The 13,482-nt window shown below is 46.6% G+C and overlaps 1 pseudogene; it reads right to left on the bottom strand.

Annotated features, from left to right (window-relative positions):
- Positions 1–1,420: 1,420 nt before the first annotated feature.
- On the bottom strand, positions 1,421–2,553 carry LOC144256725 (dual specificity protein phosphatase 5 pseudogene; annotated as a pseudogene).
- Between the last annotated feature and the right edge of the window lie 10,929 nt (positions 2,554–13,482).

Genomic DNA, 13,482 nt, shown 5'->3' with positions numbered 1-13,482 from the left:
GTTGTTGTTTGTTTTATTACTGGGGATTGAATCAGGGCCACTTAATCACTGAACCCTCACCAGCCCTTTTTAGTTTTCCTTCTGAGACAGGGTCTTGCTAATGTTGCTTAGGGCTGCATTTGAACTTAAAATCCTCCTGCCTCAGCCTCCAGGGCCTCTGGGATTACTGGCATGTACTACCACAGGTGGCTATTTTTAAAAAGTGACTTTTAAAAAAAATTTACATTCCTACTCTGTCTTCATTCTAATTCATGATTTTCTGTTACCATATTTTCTTTCTTGGTTTCTGAGTATCCCTCATTTTGTTCTCCTTTATCACCAGTTTTTTTTTCCTTTAACTATTTTTATTTTGCACTATAAAAAAAACAATAACAACCAGTAACATACCCTTTTTCTTCACGTTCACATGGGTTTTCAGAAATTATTGCCTTTTCCCCTGGAGAAATAATCTACAGACAGAAAAGTAGTACCACATTGCAACAATCTGCAAATCCCAGAATTCAGTAGCTTGAAGACAACCCCCAGGGGCTGGGAGGAAAACAAGTGTCACAAGAAACGAGACAGGAGCACACAGAAGGACAGCAAGCAGAGAAAGGACTGTTTTCAATGCCAATGACCCAGAAGACACAGCAGGTACCCTTTTTCACCAGGCACCCACTGCCACCTCAAAGGGGTGATTTTTGGTCTATGGTCTGAAAACCCTTTTCGAATGACACCAGAGTTTAAAGAGAGTTGCAAGGAGACTGGTTCAAGTATGATGATGAATCATGCCAAAGTCCAAGGTCAGGAAAGAACCCACAGTGAAAACGAAACCCAGAAGAGTCAACATCTTGCAACTTCAACCAAATGTTTCCGTTGGACCCAGAGGGCATCTCACAAACATTTCAGGGTTCAAATCAGTATATCCAGGGTGTCCCTACCAATCCGGCAGGGTAACTTTCCTGACTAGGCGGTGATCAGCTTATACCAGAAGCAACAGAGAGACCGAGACTGTCAAAGTTCAAAAAAATAATATGGAGATTGTGCTTCCTTTAAAATGAATTGGCTTCCTAACTAACTGCCTTTTCTCCTGGTCCAGCAACTTCTCTCTTTCCTGTTGCTGCAGGTGTTTATTGCCTATGCTTGAAATGAAAAGTCGAACTTTGAGGTGCAAGGACTAGGAGGTCCTGAGAGGGCAGGGGGTCTGGAAGTACAGTAGTCAGCACACACTGTGCTCTCGTAATGGCTTGGCCTTCCTTCAGTCCCGAGAACCTCTCTGTGAGGTCAGTCTGAAGTTTTGTCTGCAAACCTGATAACCGCTCAGTGTCTTACCGGGGCAGTGAGACAGAGAGAGGTCTTCAGTATTGCACAGGTGTGAAATGTTTGTTTAAAAAACAAAATCACAGTTGCTCTGGGGCTGGGCTGGCACCCCACCCCAGTCTTAGCAGGATGTGGCGGTGGCCACAGGGCCCCTGTGGAGCTCTGCAACGGTTGAGTGGGTGGGCACTGGAGCCAGCACCAAGGTAGGGAATGTGCAGTAGGTGCCCTGCACGTCAGGGCTCAGTGTCTGCAAATGGTCTATAAATGGGGAGCCTGCTGCCTCCCCTTGGCAGGAGAGAGGCTGCCAGGTTGGGCGTGGAAGGCAGGATCTCAGATTCATACTGCAGGAGCTGGCCCATGAAGCCGAAGTTGGGTGAGATCACACTCTGCTGCTTGATGTAATCGAAGGCCTCCTTCAGGCAGAACTGCTTGGTCTTCATGAGGTAAGCCATGCAGATGGTGGGCGACCGGGAAACCCCAGCCTCACAGTGGACCAGGACCTTGCCTCCCTTTTCCCTGACACAGTCAGTGAAGTCTGTTGCTTCTTGAAAGTGGGAGCTGATGTCGGCCGTGTGGCTGTCTTCCACTGGGATCCATTTGTAGTGTAGGTGGGTTGTGCAGGCCTCGGAGGTCCGCAGGGAGACATTCAGCAGGGCTGTGATGTGCAGGTTGGCTAGGAACTCGCACTTGGATGCATGGTAGGGCACTTCCAAGGTAGAGGAAGGGAAGGATTTCCACAGGGCTGCCCTGGTCATAAGCTGGCCTGTAGTTGATGCTTAGCACTGGTTTCCCACACTGGCTGATGAGGGCTCTCTCGCTTTCTATCTTCTCTTGTGAAACGGGTTTTACGTCTACACAACACTCAGGATATTCCGAATAGAAGGTCTCATATCCCCCTTTGAGGAAGTAGACCCGCGGGCCCGCGGGCAGGCAGGCCAGCAGCGAGTTGAGCACTAGGCGTGCGGCGCTCTCCTCCCGCAGCTTCCACGCCGCCGCCGCCTTCCTGCAGCAGCCAGGCGCTAGCCTCCTCGTGGGGCAGCACGTAGCGCGCAGACACCGCGCCGCCCCGGGCCGCCGCAGCACCACCGAGTTGAGGTTGACATTGAGCGAGCCGCACACGCTCGAGGCGGCGAAGGCCAGGTAGGGGCGGCAGTCGAGCACCACGCAGCGCGCCGCCGCCTCCTTGCGGAGCATCTTGAGCAGCTGGCGCCCGTCGAGCGACTTGACCTTCATGCCGCCACTGCCCAGCGGCCCCGCGCCGAGCCGGTGCCCACAGCCAGGGTACCCGCGGGCTAGGCACGGGAGGGCCACCGCAGGGCTGAGACCGGCCGAAGGAGCCCAGCGCCGGAGGGGCCGCTCAGTGCTCTTTCCCGCCCTCACGCTCGGCACCCGGCCAGGCCACTTGCTGCCCCAGAAGCCCCTTTATCACCAGTTTTGACTTCACTGCTTATCCTTTAAAACGTAGAATTCTGGAGTTCCTCTAGTTCTCTTTCTCCTGTCTACATAATTACTCTTTAGGCAACTTATCAACAGCAAAATGTGGCATATCACATATCTTGTGGTGAGCCGTTTCTGTGTACTGTGGCCGCCATTACAAGATGGCGCTGGTTTCCCCTGTAGTCTGTGACAAACAACGCCTTATCAGAATGAGTTGGCACGCTGTGACTTGGCACCCTATGAGAAAAGTCCACGTGGCAGTTGTGCATTGGGGCTTTATCTGCTTTATTAAGGCTGGGGCACACGGGAGTAAAGGGAGAGAAACAAGCTAAAAGACATGTCAAAACAAAGGCCTGAATAAACTGCTGAAGGAAGAATCCTGTGTCGTGTTTCCTTTGCTGGCGAGGGGTCGAGGCAACATATAATAAATTATTCATGAACCCTTATTTCCAGTCACACCCTTTCTTCCAGGAACTAGCAAATTGGCCAAGTAGGAGGTCCCCAAGACATTAAAACTCTACAGGTTCCAGTGCAAATTCAGCATCTCATTCTTCCCAACTTGCTTGTTAGAATAGATTCTCAAATTAATGATTTTGAAACACGTTCCCTTTTATCAATCCCACATACCTGGCAGCATCTTGAAGTTCCTGACAAGCTTCTCCTGGAGGGTGCTCTTCAGCTTAGGCTGGCCAAGAACTTGAGATCCTCCTACCTTAGCCTTCCAAGTATCTGGGATTACAGGCATGTACCACCATGCCTGGCCTCACAACTTTTTTAAAAAAACATACTTTAAAAAGAAAAAAAGAGAATAATTTGGGGCTGGGGATATAGCTCAGTTGGTAGAGTGCCTGGCCCTGGGTTCAATCCCCAGCAGGAAGGAGGAGGAGGAGGAGGAGGAGGAGGAATAATCTGGCCGAGTGTGGTGGACCCTGCCTATAATCCCAGCCATGCAGAAAGCAGATCAGGAAGACTGCAAGTTTGAGGCTAGCCTCAACAATTTAGGAAGACTCTGTCTCAAAATAAAAAATAAAAATAAAAGGACTAGGGATATAGATCAGTGGTAAAGTGCCCCTAGGTTCAATGCCAAGTACCAAAAATAAAAAAAAGAACTGGGCTGGTTGTGGTGGTATAGGCCTGTAATCCCAGGGATTCTGGAAGACTGAGGCAGGAGTGTAGCAGGTTTGAGGCCAGCCTCAGCAATTTATCAAGGCCCTAAGCAACTCAGTGAGAGACTGTCTCAACATAAAAATAAAAAGGACTGGAGATGTGGCTCAGCAGTAAAACACCTCGGGGGTTCAATCCCCAGGACAAAAATAACAATATTTATAATAATAATATAGACTGAATGAGCTGACTCCAAATATTTTTTTTAAGATTTTAACAATGTTTATTGCTTATTTCTATCTCCACAGAACCATTTCCCACACACACAATGAAGACATTACTCGGAAAGGATCACCAAGTGGAGTGTGCATTCTGAAATCCTAGATATCCAATTCCCTCATTTTGTGGTTTAGGTGGGGGTATGGTCTAGGCAGAACTGAACAATGCAGAAGGAAGTGGGACCTAGGCATACCCATAAAGGTGACCATAGTGGAAGGGTTAGTTGGCAGACTGGAAGGCAATTCTCCCAGTAAAGTCACTTTTATCTCAATAGGAAGCTAAGAGTTGGTTGGCAGGGAGTGTTGTTGTGGGGTTTTTTACTTCCAAATTGCAGAGAGAAATGAGGGGAGTTCACCTACATCGGACCATCTGTAGGATAAGTGGAAGCTGCTGTATGTATTTTGAAAAACCAGCCTCTACCTCAGAGCAAAGCCTGTCCAAGGAAGGGACATGACCTTTGTCCTTGGAAAGACCCACAGAGCACTCCTAGGAACATTCCCACCCTGCTAAGTTGTTTATCTACAAATAACAGGAGAGATCTGCTGCGACAGGTGTCCCTGACTCAGTCAGGCTAGGTGGGGATCCATAGCAACCCCCTAGCAGCCACCAATCAGCATAAGACAGGGAAATATCTGAGATGCCAGATGACCCTCCCAGTAGTTTATGGTGGTTGATAACGTGTTGGGAAACCATGTAGTTCAGCATGTACACCCCTCTTGGCTTAAACCAATCAATTCCAATGAATCCCCCTCTTGTAATAACCAATCACCCCTACCCAACTTGTTCCCGCCAGTGAATGTGCTAACCATGTGTTAGGATTGTTGTTTGATTTTCCCGCGGTGTGTGATGATTTTCTAAGAGATGCTATGATGTATGTGGGGGCCCCTGCCTTCTCCAAAGAATGTATAAAACTGCTGCAAACCCCGGGCTCTCAGCGACACCAGTTGCTCTGTGTGCCCGGAGTACCGAGCTAGCTCGCAATAAACACCTCTTTGCTGTTTACATCGATCTTGATCTCTGGTGGTCTTTTGGGGGTCCTGAATTCAAGCATAACAGTTTGTTGCCAAAGAGGGAAGGTGAAGTAGGCATCATAGCCAAAAGATGTGTGTAGCCCTCAGTCCCAGTACCCCTTCTGCTCTCAAACAAGGACAAAAATGGAGGTGATTAAGGTCGGTGCTATGAAAATTAGCAAGAAATCATTCCAGGGCCAGTTGATGAATGCTGTCTTGTCTTGCAGGCTACGCATGTAAATAACAAAGAAGACAGCGACAAGGAGCATCTCAATCATAGAGAGGCATTCCCTGATGTGAAGCCACTGAGTCGCATCAGAATCACCAGGCACAATAGAATCTCAGCAAACAATTCCCTTGCGGGTGCAGAGGACACACCAGCCTGGGGTCAAGAGATACTGGGAATCCGCCACTCTGTGGGATGGAGTGCCTGCGAGCGCAGAGAATCCGCTCGCTGGCTCTCGGTTCGAGGACGCTGCCCCGAAAAATTATCTTTGATCAACACTATAAGAAAAGAGCAAGTTACAAACTTGAACAGCATGACCTCAGTTTTGTATGAGTACTCAGTAATACTCTGCGACTAAGGACTCCACGGCGCGGAAAAGACCTGGCAAGAGAGTGGAGCCAAGGACTAGGTTTTGTGAGTGTGGAAAGCGGGAAACCATAGGAAAAGAGACGCAGGGTGCCGGGAGCTAGAGTATCCTGGTTGTAGGTGCTGGAAAGTCTAAAGAAATAGAGCGCCTTGCGTGTAGCCCTTTCTACCCGACCCAACCTCCCGGGATTCTGTGAACAGAGGCTTCCCTGCGCAAGAAGCTATCTATTGCAGCCATCTCCGAGCCTTCGCTCCACCCAGGACTAGTCATTACGGAACTATTGGGGATATGGAAGCCCTTCATAAGCTCTGGGGCGCGTTACTGAGGCCGGACCCTTCCCGTAGGGATCCCTGATCACAGAAGACTACATAAAGAAGATGGATCCATGACCTGTTCACTCAAGCACTCCTTATTTGCGCAGGATGAGTCTCCGCCTAGGGGCCGCCGCCCTCAACTTCAAGCTGCGCGGATTGGGCTGCCCCGCCTCGCCTGCAGACCAATGAACGGCCGGGGGCGGGGCTCTGGGGGCGGGGCTCTGGAGGCTGCAGACTTTCCACTGCGGGGTCTCTTTCGGGACTTTTCTGTGTTTGGGTGAGCGGGTCTTTGGTTCCTAGTTTGAGGACTTCGAGTTTCTGATTTAAACTTACTTCCGCGCGTCGACCCAGAAACCCAGAAACCTTGCAAGTGGTGTTCTGCCTGGAAACCGAACTGAACGAAATGGTGAGCAGAGGAGATGATGCTCCGTGAGACTATTTCCTCCATCGCCTAGCAGTATTCCGAGCCTCCTCGCTCTCTCCCCGAATTGATCTTCAGGTTGTGGAGTCACCGAATTTCTCTTTGGTATCCAAGTTTTTCCGAACGTAGACCTCAACCTTGAGAGAGTCATAACGATTGAGAAAGTGACCAAAACTCAGGGTTAGGGTTGTAGCTCAGTGGAAGAGCGCTTGCCTAGCAGGTATGAGGCACTGGGTTCCATTCTCAGCACCACATATAAATAAAGAAAGAATGAAAACAAAGTCTGTGAGAGTTCTTCCTTCTGGTCAGTCCACATTAGGTCCTGGGTCATTCCGGGAGAAGAGAATGATTGGGGATCCCGAAGAAATGAATAAAGATTACAATCAAGAATCTGGATCCAAACTCAGGGCCTCGTACATGGAAGTCAGCCGCTTTACCTCTGAGCCAAATCCCCAATTCTCTTTCTTTTACAGGGTCTCACTAGGTAGCCCAGGCTGACTTTGAACTTGTGATACTCCTCCCTCTCCACCTTGAGTAACTGTGATTACAGGCACTTACACATATAGCACAAAGCAAAACTATTTTTTGAGGCTTGCCCTTGTTATGTTGTGCAGGCTACTCTTTTTAAAAGTAATTTATTTGTTTAGTTTTCGATGGACACAACATCTTTATTTGTATGTGGTGCTGAGGATGGAACCCGGGCTGCATGCATGCTACCGCTTGAGCCACATCCCCAGCCCGTGCAGGCTACTGTTGAACTCTGGGCTCAAGAAATACTTCTACTATAGCTTCTGGAGTAGCTTAAACTACAGGCACAGGCCACTGACCCACTCACTGTTTTAAAGTTCTCTTTGGTGTTTGGGTCTGTAGCTCAGTGGTAGAGCACTTGCTCAAGGTTCTGAGTTTGATCCTCAAAAATACACATGCCCATTTCACTTAACCAGCTTTCTTTCCCAAAATACTATGAAAAAGAAAATAATTTTTTTATTGTCGGTGAGATGTCCTTTGGTTTTCTGTTATGCAGTCTCCTCACTGGAATGAGTCAATAAACCTGGTTGTGTCAGACTACAAGTCCCTAATAATCTTTAAGTTGACTTTTTAAGCTAGAATTACTTATTTTATTTGTGTTGGTTTTGGGGATTGAGCTCAGGCACTTTTCCTCTGAGATACATCCCCAGTACTCGTTTATGTTTTAACATGAGACAGGGTCTGGCTAAGTTGCTAAAGTTCTTGTTAAATTGCTGGGGTTGGCTATGAACTTGGGATCCTGCTGTCTCAGCTTCCCTGTCTCTGGGATTGTAGGCATGCATCACCCTGCCTAGCAAGGAGGTTCTATTGAGGTTTGTACAAGACCCTCAATGCAGTAGATGTAGATCAGGCCCCTCAACTTGTTAAAATGTGCTCATCAAATTCAAAAATTCCTTGTTTCTCTTGGATACAATTGCATGGGGGAGATTGTCTTTCTGTATTTTATTACTTCTTTCTTTCTGTACATACATGAGTGCTGGGAAATAAACCCAGGGCATCATGAATACATCTATTCATGAGTTGCATCCCCATTATCAATTGGATGATCAGGGGGTGCTGGAGATGAAACCCAGGGCCTCCTGTATGTGGGGAAGAACTCAAATCTTAGAGATAAAGTGATTACAACTTTAAACCAGCCTTTATAGAAACTTTAAAGGCACGTAATAGTTTCTATTGCAATCCTACTTGCTGAACATACAGTTCTGTGAAAACTATAAAGATGTGCTGGGGATGTAGTTCAGTGATAGAGCGCTTGCCAGGCATATACATAATCTGGGTTCCATCTGCAGCATAAAACAACAACAACAACAACAACAACACTGTGTCTGTGATCTCAGCTACTCATGAGGCTGAGGCAGGAGAATCACATGTTTGAAGCTAGCCTGGGCAATTTAGGGAGTCCCTATCTCAAAATTAATAATAAAAGCTCAGTGATAAGGTGCCCTCTAGGTTCTATTCCCAGTACTACATTAACAAATAAATAAATGAAGCAGAACCTGGAACCTTTGTTTGTTTGTTTATAAGTACTAGGATTGAATCCAGAGGTTTAACTGAGTTACATCACCAGTCCTTTTATGTTTTATTTTAGTTCACAGCCTCTTTAAGTTTCCCAGGCTGGCCTTGAATTTGTGAACCTCTTGCCTCAGCTCCCTGAGTAGCTGGAATGACAGACATGCACCACCACATCAGGCAAGATCTCTTTAAACACACTCAAATAGATCTTATTATGTTTCCCTAAGCAACAGAATTGAATGTGTTTAATCATTATATGTTTATTTTAGGATATATCAAAGTTTTTCTTTTTTTTTTTTTTAGTACTAGGGATTGAACCCAGGAGTGCTTTACCATTGAGCTGTATCTCCAGCCCTTTTTTAATTTTTTTCTTTTGAGACAGGGTCTCCCTAAATTGCTTAGGACCTCCCTAAATTGCTGAGGCTAGTTTGGAACTGATGATTCTTCTGCTTCAGGCTCCCAAGTAGAGTTGCAGGTATTACAGGTATCAGATATGAGCTATCACACCTGGCTATACCAAAGCTTTTGTTAAAACACAAAACAAAACTTTTCAAGAAAGCACTGGGTATGGTGAGGCACACCTATAATCCCAGGCTAAGCAGGAAGGTCACCAGGCAGCCTCAGCCCTGAGTTTTCTTTTTCTTTTTCTTTTTTTAAGAGAGAGAGAGAGAGAGAGAGAGAGAGAGAGAGAGAGTTTGATACTCGAAGTTTGATACTCCTGCCTCAGTCTCTCCAGTGCCTGGGATAAACAGGCATGAGCCACCATGCCCAATTTGATACTATAGTTCTGAGGCAGAATTTCACCTAGGAAATCTGTTTTTCCTTAAAACTCTTCAAGTGATTGAATGAAGCCCGGCTAGATTATTGAGGGTAATCTCCATTACATAAATTGATAGTACATGTTAGTTACATCTACAAAATATCTTCATAGCAGGATTTTGATTAGTGTTTGATTAAATAACTGAGTTCTGTCCAGGCGCGATGGCACACTCACGTAATTCCAGCGATGTGGGGAAACTGAGGCAGGAATATGGCAAGTCCAACATCAGCAACTAAGTGAAATCCTAGCTCAAACTAAAAAGAAGTGGGAATGTAGCTCAGTGGTAAAGTGCCCCTGAGTTCAATCTCCAATACAAAAAAAAAGAAAAGAAAAGAAAAGAAAAATGTGGGTGTGGCTTATTAAAATTAACATTAAAAAATTTTTTTTCTTGAAAAGAAATGCCCAGATGGCCAGGAATACGCTCCTCCTGCCTCAGCTTCTAGAGTACCTGAAAATCGTAGGCATGCGCCACCAGCCCAGTTGCGACTTGCCAAAATCACCTAGGAGCCAGGAAACATGGTCTTACTTAGTGGAGGCTGAAAACAGAAAAGGAAAGGTCTCCAGGCATTCCTGAAAAGCAACAGTAACCCTCCCACAGAAGTCACTAACCCCGGAGGAGTTGCCTTTTTCTGGAAAAAAAAAAAAAATCCTGTATAGAACAAAGGATTAAGAAAAGGCGAATTTGCTCCCCGCGCAGCTCCCGGGTACTGGCAAATTGAACCCAGGGGTACCACTTAGCTACATCCCCAACCCTTTTTATTTATTTATTTTGCGACAGGGTCTCATTAAAATGCCCAGGCTGGACAGGAATAGGATCCTCCTGCCTCGCCTCTAGAGTATCTGAAGATTGTAGGCATGCGCCTCCAGGCCCAGTTGCGACTTGAGCTACGGTATCCGTTTTTTCCTGCCTTTAGACTTTGGAGCCCGGATTTCTCAGTCCTTGGGAGTCAGATTGGATCACACCACCAGCTTTCCTGGTTCTCCATTTTACAAAGTACAGCTCATTTATGAGCTGCGCCTGCTGCTTCTTCTCGGGGTCCAGAATTTGCCCTTGCAACAGGATTTCGGTCAGTTTCTCCTAGTGCGGCTTGTGGTGTTTTTGTGTGCCTGGTTGGGAGTTCGTGGTCACGAAGGTGGACGCCGGAGGGGAAGACCCTGGCAAATTTTTGTACCGGGGATTGGGGGAAGGGTAGAGGGACTGGGCAGTTTTGGCCAAGGGTGGGCTGCATCAGAACATTAAAGACCATTTACATTCTCTATGGGTAGGGGAAACACTACCGCATTTCCCAAAAGCTCCTCTTATTTTGTGTTCGGGGTTGAATTCCGAGTGTCATGCATGCTAATCAACTGAACTACATCGGTTCAGTAAACTGGTCACAGATCATCCTGGCCAATTCTGACCCGGAGTTCAAGAAAGGGAAAGGAACCAAAGAAATCGCCTCGTAGCAGGCAAAAAGCCGGGCTCACCTTCTGAGATCGAAAAGGTGGAGTGGAAATGTCGCAATTGGGCGGATTAGTCTGCAATCAACCCACTCTGCAAAAGTACCAGAGAGTGGAAATTTTTCTGCGTGCTTACAGAAACAAAACACAGCCTCAGGGGGGCTCTTAGATCAAAATTGGCTGTGAACTCTTAATCCTTTTTGGTGCTGGGCCGTGGTGAGGGGGTGGGACCCGGTGAGCGAAGCAAGGTGGTTGAAGGATCTGAAAATCCTACAGTCGCCAGGATCTGGGATAAGAGATTCTACCGCTTTTTCTAGCAAACGGTTTTGCTATCATAGATCTGGGGTGGGGGTAGGGGTTAAATAGATTTTGCTCTATTTTGTGAAAATTATAAAATATACAAGAGTACAAATATTCGTATTACCTGGAATTAACGTTTTTTATACTGTTTCTCACTGCTCCTGGCACTTCAGGAAAACAATAACAAAATGTCATTTACTCATCCTTTCCCCCAGCCCAAGGAATTACCCGATTCAATTAAAAACAAAATGAATCTGGGCGTGGTGTCTCACGCCTGTAATCCCATAGAGAGGAAAGAGACTGAGGCTGGTGAATTGCAAATTCAAAAGCCAGCATTTTAGTGAAACCCGGTTTCAAAATTTAAAAATAGAAAAGCTTGGGGATGTGGTTCAGGGGTTAAGCACTCCTAGGTTCAAACCCCAGAACAAAAAAGAAAAAGAAAAAAGAAAGATGAAGTTGTTTTTTTTTTTTGTTTTTGTTTTGTTTTTTTTTTTTGTTTTTTTTTTGTTGTTGTTGTTGTTTGTTTGTTTTTAGGGGGAGATGGGGGATGTACCGGGGATTGAACTCACGGGCACTGGGGCACTGGACCACAGAGCCACATCCTCAGCCAGCCCTATTTTGTACTTTAAATAGAGACAGGGTCTCACAGAGTTGCTTAGCACCCTCTCGAGCTCTGGGATTACAGTCCGGTGCATCCCTAGCCCCATTACTTTGAGATAGGATCTCGCTAAATTGTCCAGGCTGGCCTCACATTTGCAAACCTCCTGCCTCCGCCTTGGGAGTTGCTGGGATTACAGAATTGCGCTACTTGCCATGGGCTCAAATTAGGACTTTTGTGTTTGGGGGAGTGATGGTGGATGATGGTACCAGGGATTGAACTCAGGAGCGCTTGAGCATTGAGTTCTGCACTCTCATAACAGCCTTTTTTTTTTTTTTTTTTTAACGTTGAGACAAGTTTCGCTAAATTGCCTATGGCCATGTTACATTGCTGAAGCTGGCTTTGAACTTGCGATCCTTTTGCCTCCGCCTCCTGAGCCACTGGGATTACGGGCGGTAGCCACTGTGCTTGGCTTCAAGACAATAATTTTTAAACTGTGGGTCATTAAATACATTTTTTAAAAAATTAGGGCCAGTTTTAAAAACAAAGGTTTTTGTCATAAGTGTTAGATTTTATAATGTTATTATTTTTTTTTAAAGAGAGAGAGAGAGAGAGAGAGAGAGAGAGAGAATTTTTAATATTTATTTCTTTAGTTCTCGGCGGACACAACATCTTTGTTGGTATGTGGTGCTGAGGATCGAACCCGGGCCGCACGCACTCCAGGCGAGCGCGCTACCGCTTGAGCCACATCCCCAGCCCTATAATGTTATTATTTTAAAAAATATATTTAAATATATGAAAGCAGTGGTTACATAGCAAGGATACTTTCCCAAACTTTTGTTTCAAGAGTTTTATTGTTTTTCTAGGGAATGAACCCAGAGGGAAATACCATCGAACTACATCCCCAATCCTTATTTGTTTGCCTCATTTTTGAGACAGAGTCTGCTAAATTGCCCAGGCTGACATTGAACTTGCGACTCTCCTGCTATGGCCTCCTTTGTCACTGGGATTATAAGTGTACACCGCTTTTATCCAGCCTTGCTTCCAAGTTTATTTTGTTTTGTTTTTTTTCTAGTGCTGGGGATTGAACCCAGGGCCACTGTAACTATTTTGAGACACAGTCTGGCTAAGTAGCCCAGGCTGTGTCTCAAACTTGCTATCCTCTTGCCATAACCACCCTAAATCCGCTGGGATTATAATCTTATAATTTTATAATTCCAAGGGGTTTTGTTGTTGTTTTGTACCAGCGATCGAACTCAGAGGCACTCAACCACTGAGTCACATCCCCATCCCTATTTTGTATTTTATTTAGAGACAGGGTCCCACTGAGTTGTTTAGCGCCTCGTCCTTGCTGAGACTGGCTTTGAACACGCGATCCTCCTGTCTCAGCCTCTCGAGCTGCTGGGATTAGGGGTGTGCACCACCATGCCTGGTCCGTGATTAGCTTTTTGAGGCACGATTAAAAATGTTTCCAAGGATGCTGAGTAGTCAAGGTGGGTGCTAATAGGGCAAGGCGCAAAGAGCGATCTTGGGAGAAGTCCCACGCCCCGAAAAAGAACCCACACAGGATCAACGCCATCGACTAGGTCAAGACACGCTCCCAAGATTGAGAGACCTATTGGATAAAACGGCAAGGTTCCGCCCACAACGCTCACCAGCCAATGACTGTGCGGCAAGGGAAGGGCAGGGCGGGCCAGGGGCGGGGCGAGCCTCGCGCTGGCTCCTTAAGTAGCGGCTGCGTGGGTGCCCTAGCTGAGGGCTTCCACGACGGCGCTGTTGGGTGGTGCAGAGCCTGATAGGTCCGGCGCGCAGAATCTTCGCAGAACC

The sequence above is a fragment of the Urocitellus parryii genome, chromosome 8, assembly GCF_045843805.1.
Source record: "Urocitellus parryii isolate mUroPar1 chromosome 8, mUroPar1.hap1, whole genome shotgun sequence".
NCBI lineage: Eukaryota > Metazoa > Chordata > Mammalia > Rodentia > Sciuridae > Urocitellus > Urocitellus parryii.
This window is presented reverse-complemented; position numbering and strand designations above follow the sequence as displayed.